General features: G+C 40.2%; 1 protein-coding gene across 3 annotated transcripts in view; it reads left to right on the forward strand.

Annotated features, from left to right (window-relative positions):
* Nucleotides 1-13,543, forward strand: part of GLIS3 (GLIS family zinc finger 3) — a 619,421-nt gene that overhangs the window by 104,016 nt on the left and 501,862 nt on the right. For all 3 annotated transcript variants that reach the window (XM_087858807.1, XM_087858808.1, XM_045772457.2), the window contains one exon: nucleotides 10,063-10,237. The gene's annotated coding sequence lies outside the window, so the exon portion shown is untranslated. The remainder of the gene's footprint in view (nucleotides 1-10,062; nucleotides 10,238-13,543) is intronic.

Consider the following 13,543-nt stretch of genomic DNA (forward strand, 5'->3'; position numbering starts at 1 on the left):
CCACACTGAGTTCTGAAAGATGACTCTGCTTGTTACTAAGATTTTACATGTTGCAGGGACCTTTTACACACCTGTCGCATGTGCTCTGAACAGAGCCCTCATTATATAGGCGTGTTGACGTGAATGCCAGCCAGATGTAACCCTGCCACATACATGCACATCCACATATCGTGTGCCCTCCCTCTGAGAGCATTTGTAGGATGACTGCTTGTATGAGGTATGTTACGGCCACATGAATGTGAGGCACAGACTGCAACATTTTTTATCTCAGTAGCTAGATTGTAGAAGGCAAACATTTTTTGTCTCAAAAATTTTGGTCACTAACACATCCTTGGCACCTAGAAGAGTGTCAGCAATTGGTAGGTCCCTCATAAATATTTATTGAATAAAATTCACAACAGCAACAACAGTGACACTACGAAGAACAACTACACTAACAAAGTAGAGTATTTTAGTGGACACGGACTACTTCACTTTGGGGAGGTACTTGGTGCACTGCTCAGTACATAACCCTGAATTATTGAGTGGATGGATGGACTTTTGTATTAGTCTAGTTTTTTTTTTTTAATTACAAAAGTAATACTTGTCCATGGTAAATACATACACACACTAAAAAAGGGTATGCAACTACAGCAACCAGTATTAATAGTTTATATGGCCTTCCAGGAATTTTCCTTGTGTGTGTGTGTGTGTGTGTGTGTGAACATAAACATATATATACACATGTAGGAACATACTCTACATTGTTCTGCCCTTGTTTTTCTTGACTTAGACACCTGTCTTTATCAGATCATATAGAGAGACCTCACTTTTTTTCAACAGAGGCATAATATCCACACTATCCTATCATATAGATGTAACATAACTTATTTAATCATCCTCCAATAGTGGAAAATTTCATTGTTCTGAGTTACTTGCCATTTCAAACAAGATAATAGTGAATGTCTTCATGATGCTTCAGGGGCACCATTGACGTAGCCTCAATGATAATGGTGCCTCTGAACCTGACATTGCACAACATGGTGGCCCTGATCCTTACACTTAGTTCTTTGCACACATGTCCAACTATTTCTGTAGGATAAATTGCTAGAAGGACAAATGCTGGATCAAAGGCTATGTTCAATGTAAGTTTTGAGATCCAATCCCCAAAATGTTGACTGATGTTAACATGAATCAACTGATGAAATATTTGAGGGGGTCTGTATTAGAAATCTTTAGAAAAACAGATATATATATCCTACTGGTTCTGTGTATGTACCTGGATACACACACATATATATGTGAATACATGTATATATATGTGTATGTAATACACAGAACATATACATATGAAGAGATTTATTATAAGGAATTGGCTCACATGATTGTAGATGGTGAAAATTCCCAAGTTTTGTAGTAGCCAAGCTGAAGACCCAGGAGAGCTGATGCTGTAGTTTGAGTTTGAGTCCAAAGGCGTGACAACCGGAGAATAAAAGGTATAAGTTCCAGTCCAGGTCAGAGTCTGAAGGCAGGAGCTGGATGTCCCAGCTTGAAGGAAGTCTAGCCGGGAGAGCAAACTCTTACTTCACTTTTTTTGTTCTATTCAGGCCTTCAGCAGGTGGGATGGTACACACCCACATCAGGGAGGACAATTTGCTTTACTCAGTCTACCAGTTTGAATGTTACTCTCATTCAAAAACATACAGACATGCTCAGAATAATGTTTAATCAAACATCTGAGCATCCTGTGGTCCAATCAAGTTGACACATAAAACTAACCATCACAGGGTTGTTCCCTAAACATTACAAATGAGAAACAAATGCTATTCTCTTTTTTAATGCAACTTGGGACTAAAATATGACTTTTATTTCTGTCCTATTTGCGTAAGTAAACGCAATACTCAATGATTCATACACATTAAACTTTGTTTTTAGATTCTTAGTCTTTGGAAACCATAAGACTTAACACCAGTGAATATATTCCACCTTTTTAAGCACTCATTAATATGTTATAATAATGCCAACTGTAGCTGCTGGTATAATGCTCTCCCATGAAAGTCCAATTTAACCTTCCTTTTACATATGTAATATTGAAAACATCAGTGGGCATTTTCCATCCAAAGGACTTCGGGATCAAACCTTTAGAGATTTTTTTACTGATGTTTCTCAGCTTTTAGTTCATCAGCGAATTCCAAATTCATCCTTGATGATTTTTATTGCTGTAATAGTCATTCAATTTCATTTATAAATGAAACAAGTGCCCTTTGATCACATACTCTTTGCAAAGCCTGATGCACTGTATTGAATCTGCTGTGTTCCCTTTGTATTCTAAAAGCAGTAGCTGCACTAGAGACAGCTTGACCTTACCGTGAGAAATAGCATTTTATCATGAAACTTGGCAGAGCCTTCAATTTCCTCCCGTTTAATATCTGTCAGTCATTCCCATTGTCCAGGAAACATTCTCTCCACTCTCCATGTGAAAGTTGTTATCTCTGGTGGCAGATACAACTTGTCCGGGGCCAGATCATCCTCATCCCAAAGCTCAGTCATGTTGCATTGCTGGATCCCTGTGGAAAACCAGTTGTGTTCTTTAAAGTGCCGCTGGAAAGTTAATGATGCAGTAGAAAGACACTGGATTCCCTGCTCATGCCATTGTTCATCCCCACTCCCCCCAAATTGTATGCCTGTCTCTCTGAGCCTACTGCTGAGTCCAGTGGGCATTAAAATGGTGGCTGAAATGAAGCGAAGAGGTCTTGCTTATCATATCATAGTGTTGATCTGGAAGGCATGTTAGGTTTTGTCTAATTATTACCGTTCATCATAAAGACAAGAAAACTCAAGCCCAGAGGGGAGAACTGACTTGGCCAAGACCACCCAGCTCATTGGTGTCAGAGATGGGGCTGGAAAGTCTATGTATGTTTTTAAACTAATTTACCTGAGGTGTATCTGCATGCCATAAAATGCATGAAATTGAAGTATCCAGCTAATGCATTTTGACAAATGTATGTATCTATGTAACCATAGCCCACACACCAATCAAGATATAGATCATTTCATTACCCTCAGGAATTTTCCAATGCTCCTTTCTTTTTTAAAAGTAGGTTTTTGATTCCTGATCTAGTGTTTTGCTACCCTGACCCCTTCATCAGTTTATATATACACTCATCATTGGGGGAAAAGAGCCCAGGGCTGGAAATAGGGTATGGGTTCTAATTCTAGTTCTTGCTCAATTAACTGTATGATATTAGGCAAACAGTTTCACCAAGTCAATGACTCTAACTGTTATAGGGATACACATGGAGGGCCAGATTATAAAGGTAATAAGGTTTGCTTTTGCTTCTTCCTACCCTTCTGTTCTCAGAACTTTCTTATAGCTCCTGGGCTGTAAAGTGTAAAGCTAGTTCTGTCTAGCTCCCACTTGATTCCATACTTGCACTTGAGCTAGCCTAGATACCATTACAAAGTGTCAAGGTATTAATAACTTTGCTCCTGGAAGTGCTTGTGTTTAATAGTTGTAGGGACATCTATAGTTTATTGGGATCTACACTGTATCAGGCATAAGTTTACTATTCTATATACATTGCCTAAATAGATGCTGCCTTATGTGAGTCCTACAGAGTTCTTGGGTTTTACATAGGCCAGTCCGAGGCTCCAGGAGGTTGAGTATCTGGCCCACGGTCTCACAGTTGATAAGCAGCAGAGTTTTTACTGGGACTCAGATCTGCCCAACTCCAAAGTCAGGACAGTTTCCACTCTGCTCCTTTGCTTACAGAAACTCTTGGAGACGGCAGTGTCTTTGCCCAAAGGAATGGCTCTTTGAAGGTGGAATTGTAGCATATCTTCCTGGAGGGAGAATAACATCTGACCAGGGAGATCATGGACAACTTCTACATCATGCTAGTGCTTGCCAGTGAAGTTGTTCTCCTGGTCCTGGGACCACAGGGAGAGAGGCCTGAGAAAACCCCGTGAACGGTGCATCGCTTCATGCCAGTGCAGCTGTGCTTAACTGTGCAGGACAGTCTCATGCACTGGGGTGTGGGCTTCAGTAAGATGCAGCAGATGGGTTCTCCAGGGCAGGCAGTTATTACGGGCAATATTGCCTATAAAAAGTGAGATTCCAGGCCAGAGTGTACAACTATGTGTTAAATACAGTGAAAGGTAAAGGAGTCATCACCTGTTCATTCAGGAAAGTGACTCTGGCTAGGGACCTCCTGCCCGCTAAAGGGGTGCACTGTCATTCTCCCCACAGCATAAAGAAAGAGAGGTGCCCTAGTTTAAGGGTGTGAACTGAATCTTACAAAGAAAATGCTTAGGAAGTTTGGCATTTCAGCTGAGGCACCTAATTTCATTCATATACCTTTGCTTGTCATGGTCTGACTTGTGAGTTTAGCGTAATACTCCTTCAGAAAGCCCTCTTAGCTACTCGGAGTTTTTCTGAAGTGGTACAGCCAAGACTGTGAGAAATAAAAACAACTCAGCAGCTACAGGCGCCAAATTAAGTACAGCACATATAATTCAGAACATACGTCTCTGTGCAGGGGATCAGCAGGCCTAGGAGAAACGGCTGAGTACTGTTGTGCTGTGGTCTGTCTCAGGAGCATCCCAGACTCCAGCCTACCTAAATTACCACGGTTTTTGGTAACTTCTTGATGTTGGACCTGCTGAGAGACACTCTTTGGTGAGGAATCAGAGGATAGTCCTTGGTTTTGTTGCTAACCACAGATACACATGCTGCCCTTTGGCCAATGCCCAGAGACAGTTCTGGAAATGACTTCGTTGTTTCTGAGCTGGGCTGAGTCCAGAGACAAACCCTGGCCCCTGAATTTGGACTGCTGAGTAAACTCGGTTAGCTTTGGTGCTCGTGAACTCCCATACCTCTCCTCCTCATCTTTTAAAGAAAGCTGCCTGAGGTCAGAGGTCTGAGACTTCACAAAAGCAGATCAGATAGCAAGCACTTTCACGTGCATCAAGACAGTGGAGGCTTTGAGGAGTTGCTTGGCTATGGAAGTCTGCACCCAGCCTGTGGTTTTACTTGATTGGTGGGGCACAGAAGTCTGGTCAGCTCTGCTTCAACAGTTTTAGCCTTTAATGGCACGGGGATGTCAGGGCAGGATGCTTCTCGGAGTCAGAGAAAACAGAGAGATTGGGGCAGGCTGTGTTTGTCCATTCAGGGATCAAAGATAAACTGAGTCTTGGGAGGTGGCTGCCATACCCAGGCTGACATAACTTTCCAGAGAGCTAACTAACTTCCTGACCGAACCAGTGAGCCAACAAACCATTAAGGACTGCAGCTCGGAAGGAGTGCAGGGACCCCCATATTTCAGCCTGAAGGGTTGTTACTTACACCTGCTGAATATATAGAAAATGGTACGTGTTATGTGCACCATGGGGTATATTATTCTTTTAAAGTTCACATAAATCTTTCTATGGTTCACCAAACAAAGAGCACTCATTTTTGGCCAATGCTTGAGAACATTCATTTATGGCCAATTTATTCTTTCAATCATTCCATCCGAGTGTTGTTTTCCAGAGTCTCTTGGCACAAAGGTACCAAGGTAAGCGAACTGCCCAACACCGTACCTAGCCCTTCAGACCTCCCTTGGTCCCGGTCATATCCCCTCTGGTTGACTCTGTCCTGCTAGTTTCTATGCCCATTAAAGCCTGTAGGTGGCCTCCCTACACAGAGACAGCCTAACCCAGGACAGAATTCACTTTAATGGTCATCCGTAAGAGGAACGGCTACTTGGTTACCATTCAGTGCTCTTAAATACTGAAGATGAGGAAAGGTTCTTGGCTTTATCCAGAATATGCCCCACCATGCCTCAGCCATTCATGTTCCCATGCTCTCACAGGCCAAAAGGACCCAAGGTGAATTGTGAGCTATTTTTAATTTGAAGATCAGTGACCAAGGGATCTCACACAAAGAGCCCAGTATAAGTTTACTAGTCACAGGCAAACCTAAGGTTTTTCCCTTCTTCCTGAGCCATATCCCTGCATGACCTTGAGAAAATCAGTTAGCCACCCCAAGGAGGGTGCTTCTTGGTGTTGCCTAAGCTTCACTGATGTTAGCAAAGCTCAATACAATGGCTGCATTTTTTATTTAAAGGAGGAATAGGGTGAACTGAGACAAGCTTCTTTTATAACTACAAAAATCTCCCGTAGTTGTGAATCTGACTTCATGAACACGATAGTTCAAGCTGAACACTTACTTTATGAAAAGGAGGATATTTTACAAAATGGTCTCACTTATTTATTTTTTAACCAAGAACAGCCATTAACCCTCTGGGAATTAAATCAAACTTCTTAGATCCAAAACACAGCCCAAGTAGAAGCACTGTAATTTTTTTTTCCCCCAGATTCTAAATCCTGAATTTTTTTTTAAAGAAAACTATGCATTCATTTTCTCTGAAAATGATAACTTTGTGCTCCAGATTTCTAGCTCTGAGATAAAATTGGATTCTTTGAAGAGGCTCAGAAACTAATTTTAAAAACCTAAGGCTCATTAATAAATGACAGAGTCCTTTGGGTACCACTTTCTGCTCCCTAGTTCAGAGAACCACGATATTTTGTCCAAAACAAAATCTTTCATTATCCTTTGATGTCCATCATTAGGCAATCCCGATAACATACTTTTTGCTCTTTTTGCCTATTAAAACTTCCTAATTCTGACCAATTAAGTGGAAAGTTCATTTTCAATCACTGTAAAATCTGAATAATAAAGAATTCTTAGAGAAACGTGTTTTTGTGTTTTTAAATATATATTTTAATACTTGTAATAAGCACTAAAGCACTAAACAGTATTTTCTGAGATATTTAGATTTCTTCTCACTTCCCTTCCCCCATCTTGATTTATATTTTGTTTTGTTTTTAATTTTGAAATTTAAAAAGTAAAGAACAGAATGAAGAACAGTAAACAACCTGTATACTCAATGTCCATTAGCATTTTATTATATTTCCTTTTGGTCTTTTTTTAATTAAAAATATAAAAGATTTCAAATCAAATCAAAGTCCTTTTTGTTCCCCATTCTGTTTTGTCCCATTCCAGAGACAGTTGAGTTTAAGTTGTATTTTTTTTTAAGATTTTATTTATTTATTTGAGAGAGAGAGAGAGAGAGAACGAGGAGGGGGAGGGGCAGAGGGAAAAGTAGATTCCCCACTGAGCAGGGAGTCTGATGCGGAACTCGATCCCAGGATCCTGGGATTATAACCTGAGCCAAAGGCAGATGCTTAACCAGCTGAGCCACTCATGTGCCCCTAAGTTGTATTCTTAAAATATTTTTCAATACTTCTAATGTGCATACTTACGAATCAAACGACAGTATGTACTAGCACATGTGTATGTTTGAATATATCATATTACAGGTTGCCTTTGTCCTTCAACTCACCCATAAAGATCTCTGTTAGTGAATGAGTCTTATTTGTGGGTATCATTTATGGTATGTGACCTATTTGGAAATACTTATAACATTTTAGTTTGTTTCTGTTTGCTTTTGTTTTTAGATTTTATTTGCTTTTCTCCCCCTCTTCTCTTCTTTGATGGACTGGTCAAGTTTTCTCTCTTTCCCATTCTCTCCTACTTTGAAAGTTAACACGTTCTATTTCTAGCCCCTTAGTACATATCTGTACAATTTTGTTACAACTCACGGTATTTTAAAATAAATACAAAAGTTAATTTCTGTTCTCCTTCCAAACAGATGAGGAATTTAGCCTGTTTTTTTCCTACTGCCAGCAACCCTCTTCAACCTCCCATGTTACTATTGTCTGGAGTTTCAGTTCTACCTCGTTCTTAAATACAAAAGAATGGTTATTGTTGTTCGTTAGCATTTTCTATACCAGTTTTCTCTTTCTTTTCTTCTCATTGCTCCTGAATGTCATGTTTCATCTGGCTTCCTGTTCTCTCTTGCTGGAATCTCTCTTGCTGGAGTGCTTTTGGTGAGGCTCAGTTAGCTCTCTTGGGCTTGGGGTGTATGCAAAATGTACTTACATTACTTTCACTCTCGAACGATCATTTATCTGTGGGTAGAGTTCTGTTGTGTCGGTTTTCCGCCTTGAACAACTGTGAAGATGGAATTATTCTCTTCTGGCATCTGTTGCTTCTGAGAAGTCGGCTGTCAGTCTGTAGCCAGTCTGAATATGTGGTCTTTCATTTTAAGATAATCTGCCTTCTCTGTTGGATTTGCGGATTTTCTCTTAATATTCTGTAGTTTCACTAAAATGTGTTTGAAATTGTTCTTATTTTTCCTGCTCATGACTTTTTACTTATTTAATCTAATTCTTTTGATTCTGGCAAATTCTGATCACTTGTCTTTTTATTTCCTCTTTCCAAGTTTTTCCATTCTATTCTTCTGGAATTTTGACTAGGAATATACTGAATCATCCCCTTTCTTTCCTCCCTGTCTCTTAGCATCTTGTTCATGTTCTTTTTTTTTCTTTTTAAGAGAGAGAGCTCAAGTGGGGTGGAAAGGGAGAGGGAAAATCTTAAGCAGGCTCACGCTGGGCACAAAGGCCGACATGGGGCTTGGCCTCACGGCCCTGAGATCATAACCTGAGCCGAAACCAAGAGTCAGACACTTAACTGACTGAGCTACCAATGCACCCCCAGCATCTTGTTCATATTCTTAATTTTCTTTGTTTCTCTGGGATGTGTTTGCTGTTATTTTTAAAGTTCTCAATCCACTAATCCTCTTTTCAGGTTTTTTTTTTTTTTTTAATGAGCCTATTTTCATTTTTGGATTTCTATTCAGTTATTTTTCAAATCCAATTGTTCTTGTTTTATAAGCTCCTATTCTTAGTTAAGGGATTTGTATTTTTTCCTTTTGTGACAAGAATACTATTTAAAAAATATTTTCAGATGTTCTGTTTTTCTATCCTGAAAATCTTTTCCCCTACACTGCAGTGTGATTGGCAGGGCTTCTAGGAAAGGGGATGGGGAACACCCACTATTTTCTGAAAAGACATTCATTAGCTTTTGTCACAAGTTAAATTTTGTTCAGTTCCACAACAAGAAAGTAAGCTTGAAGTCCAGGCTCCTTTACATGTAGAGAAGTTATTCTAATCAGCTGTAAAGTCTAAGTGGTAAGCCAGAATCAGAAAGGAGGAAGTTATTATGTAGGGAGAGTGAAAGCCCCAAAGCCACCACTTCAAGACCTTGGGTAGATGTGGGGCCAGGTGTGGGACCCGCTACACGCGTAGCCGGTGCAGCCACACAGGGCCCCATGCTTAGATGGACCCTGGACTTGGTCTAATGCTCTGCTGTCACCATTTTGAAGTTCTTAATAATTTTTGAACAAGGGGCCCTTATTCATTTTGCACTGGACTCCAAAAATTAGGTAGCAGGTCCTGATACTAAGGGAAGTCCTGATAGTTAGGAGGAGGAAGTAAAAGAAAAACTGACTTTTACTTTTTTTTTAAGATTTTATTTATTTATTTGACAGACAGCCAGCGAGAGAGGGAACACAAGCAGGGGGAGTGGGAGAGGAAGAAGCAGGCTCCCAGCGGAGGAGCCTGATGTGGGGCTCGATCCCAGAACGCTGGGATCACGCCCTGAGCCGAAGGCAGACGCTTAACGACTGTGCTACCCAGGCGCCCCTGACCTTTACTGACCCTAGGACATTGTGGGTAGAAAAGGCAGGAGTGAGTGAGTGAGTGAGTGAGTCCCACTTCCTGTGTGGCCCAAGAGGGAGGATATTATTTGACTTATGAGGAACACCAAAGGTGGGATCCTTTTGTCTCACTTAACACTTTGGATTCTAGAAGGAGAATTCAGTCCCCTACCTCTAAAACTGAGATAATAAAGCAATCTGAAGGAGACTTTAAAATAAAGTTTTTAAATTTTTCAAAGAGATTGTAAATTTACTCCCACTGTACTCAGGTGAACAAAGAAAATGTAGTTTAAAGAAAATTTTTATTCAGATTTCATGAATAGTTTCTATCCATATAGAAGTAGGAAGAAAAATCTAAATTTTAAGTTGAATCCAGTAAACCTCGTCCAGTGCAGTAAGTCTCTTTAAGCTTAATTTTTGTTCTTGATTTAAACTTGGCTGATTGCTCAGATTTCTACCTATTTTCCCTTTGTGCTCCCAGGTGGTGAGTGGGTATCCGGGAGCACGTAGCAAACATGGCTGTGCAGTGGGCCTGGAAGGATGGAAACCACTTCCTGAGGATGGTCGACTGGTAAGACAGGAGCCTCCGTCACTGATGACACCACCAAGATGCTGTATCAGTCCAGGATGGCCTCCCTCCCCTGAACTTCTTTTAGGTGAGAAAGAAATATATTTCTGTTTGGTAAGTGATGATGATTTTAAATGTTCTCTTTTATGCAGACACACTTAACTCCAACTGTTACAGATACTTAGGCTGATTCTGATTTTTTTCTATTATAAGCTGTGCTGCAACCAGTGCACTGGTCTACACGTCTGTGCACATTAGTCTGAGAAATGTTAGAACATAGTCCTACAAGTGGAATTACCAATTAAAAGATTCGTGAACATCTTTTATTTTGTGAAGTATCTTGCCTAATTTGGGCAGGCATTCTTCTTGAGAATCCTCCTGCGAAATGAACAAATGGCGTGGTAATCGCCATCCGGCACGTGTGGGACACTGACTGGAGACACAGTGCTGGGAAATGGTTGACATAACATAGGAGATGTGGATGGAAGCCAGATGTTCCATGTCAAGCTGAAACTCTGTCGTTTCCTTTGCTAGAATGGCTAGTGAGTCAAAGTCAAGATTATAAAAGATAACCCAATATAATAGTAGTGTGTCAGGCCTGTCAGGTAGTTATTCCTAAGACTTTCTTTATTTTTTTTTTTTAAAGATTTTATTTATTTGAGAGAGAGAGTGTGTGTGCACACACAAACAGGGGGAGGGGCAGGGGAAGAAGCAAACTCTCTGCTGAGTAGGGAGTCCAATGCAGGGCTCGATCCTAGGACTCTGGAATCACTGTGGATCTGAGCCAACTGAGCCACCCAGGCGCCCCAAGACTTTCGTTTTAATTAAACTCTAAAGCAGTAGACCCTTCCCACACCCCCACCAAGAAAGAGAGCTACAATGCTAAGTCCATTTCTTTCCATGATTTTAGTTCATTCACTCTGGATTATAGGGAGATTATTGTTGGTAGATTATGTAAACCAGTCTTTTTCAAACTGCAGCAAAAAGCCAATCAGAAAAATGTAGGTTTTAAATTTCTCTATGTATTGTGATTCAGTTGGGCAGGGGTGGGGCCCAGGAATATGCATTTTAACTGACACACAACTTTGAGAAGCACTTATCCAGATTCTTTAAAGGTTTTTTTCAGCAATTGGCTGAAATCCAGCCATCAGTGAATCTTACTGCCTTACTGCTCATCAGTCCTTTCAGAGATGCTGACCAAAGATGCACAGAGAGGTGCAACTGAGATTGGCAGTTCTGGTCCTTCCCATCAGTTGATTGACATTTTGTGGCTCCAGATTTAAAGTAATGACCACACTAATGAATAATGGAGACGACATTTTAGGAATTATTTAATGTATTTTTTATTCCCTTAAATCAAGATGCCATATGGCTCCTCATCCTTTTAATCAATGAATCTCAGTGCTTCAGGGGCAGGGTAGTCACTGGCTAGAACACCAAAGTCATCGCTGAGCTTTGACTGTCAAATGAAGCTTTTTATGTATTGTGTCCCCAGGGGGAAAGTGCTGTTGAAAGTTAGCCCCATCAAGAGAGAAAAGGAATTTCTGAATTTCTAAAGCTCCTTTTATATATCATTTATTCCTAATCTAACTGGATTCTTAATAGAGAAAGAGATCTATAAAATCCCTACTTTCCATATTTTCTTGAGGTTTTCTTTGCAGTCATGTACATGATTGATGTTTATGTGTCTTTCACTCAGAGGGTGTCAAGTTCTTTAGCAATTAAAACAAGTGAGCTGATTGTACTATTCAGTCTCTCTGTGTCTGTGTTTATTTCTTGTCTCCTAGATCTCAATGGTTTGAAAAAAGTGTATTAAATCTCCTACTATTACTGTATTTTACCTGTTTCTTTTAGATTTTTGCAAAATGTACCCTAAAACTTAAAAGACAAAACAACAAACTCAACGACCTAATCTCCCACACCTCCCTATCCCCAAATTCTTACTCCCCAGAGGCAACCACTCGACTCTTTTTTATCTTCTGCCGTATTACAGAATTACACGTAACTTTGATTTTTAAATTTTAAATATTATCTATTGTCTTTTTACCTTGGAAAATGAGTTTGGGGAGAAGTGAAGATAAATACCTCTATTCAGTCTGCCACACTTAAAGTCATTAAGGGAGGGGAAAATGAGGAACAAAGGCAAGTGGTGAGATAGGTGGACCCTGGTTCCGCTTCTGCAGGTCAAAACCCCTGTTGGTGGGGTGGGGGGTAGTGAATATTAGAATTAATAAGATATACTAAAAAATATTTATTGAGAGCACTTACTGTTCTAGTAAAATGACATCACGGGCTTGCATTATTTTGAGAGAACCAGACAATAAACAAATATGTAAAATACATGTCCATTGGTAAAAAAAAAAATAATGCGCTGAGGAAACAAAGCAAGGAGTTGGCCAGCATGAAGAGTGGGGTTGGGTAGGCTTGTAATTTTTTTACTAGGGTTATTATAGAAGGCCTGACTGAGAAAACAGTATCTGTGTAAATGCCTGAAGGGGGTGAGGGAGCGGGCTAAGGGTGTTCTAAGAAGAGAATGAAGGAAGGGCAGAGGTAGGAGATGAGGTCCGTGAGATAATGGTGGGGCCCAGTGGCAGGAAATGCTGAGAGTAGATTGTTTAGGACCTTGTAAGCACTTTGGCTTTTACTCTGAGGTGGAGATTTCTGGAAACTTTTGAATAGACAGTGACCTAATTTGACTTTTGTTTAAAGGAATCATTCTGGTTGTTTTATTGAGAATAGACTGAAGGGAGGCAAGCGTGGAAGCAGGAGACCAGCTAGGTGACTAATGCCATGGTCCAGGTACAGATAAGAATGAATTAGATATCACTCGGCATCAGGGAGCTACAAATCAAAACCACAATGAGACACATCACACCAGTCAGAATGGCTAAAATTAACAAGTCAGGAAATGACAGATGTTGGTAAGGATGTGGAGAAAGGGGAACTTGCTTACACTGTTGGTGGGAATTCAGGCTGATACAGCCACTCTGAAAAACAGTATGGAGGTCCCTCAAAAAGTTGAAAATAGAGCTACCCTATGACCCAGAAATTGCACTACTGGGTATTTATCCAAAGGATACAAACACAGTGATAGAAGCAGTACCTACACCCCAGTGTTTATAGCAGCAGTGTCCACAATAGCCCAGATATGGAAGAGCCCAGATGTCCATCAGCAGATGAATGGATAAAGAGGATGTGGTTTATATATACAATGGAATATTACTCAGCCATCAAAAAACCCAAGATCTTGCCATTTGCAATGACATGGATAGAACTAGAGGGTATTATGCTAAGCAAAATAAGTCGATCAGAGAAAAACAATTATATGATTTCACTCATATGTGGAATTTAAGAAACAAAACAGATAAACATAGGGGAAGGGAAGGAAAAATAA

Source organism: Ursus americanus, chromosome 34 (genome assembly GCF_024610735.1).
Source record: "Ursus americanus isolate L20-20 chromosome 34, mUrsAme1.1.p, whole genome shotgun sequence".
Taxonomy (NCBI): domain Eukaryota; kingdom Metazoa; phylum Chordata; class Mammalia; order Carnivora; family Ursidae; genus Ursus; species Ursus americanus.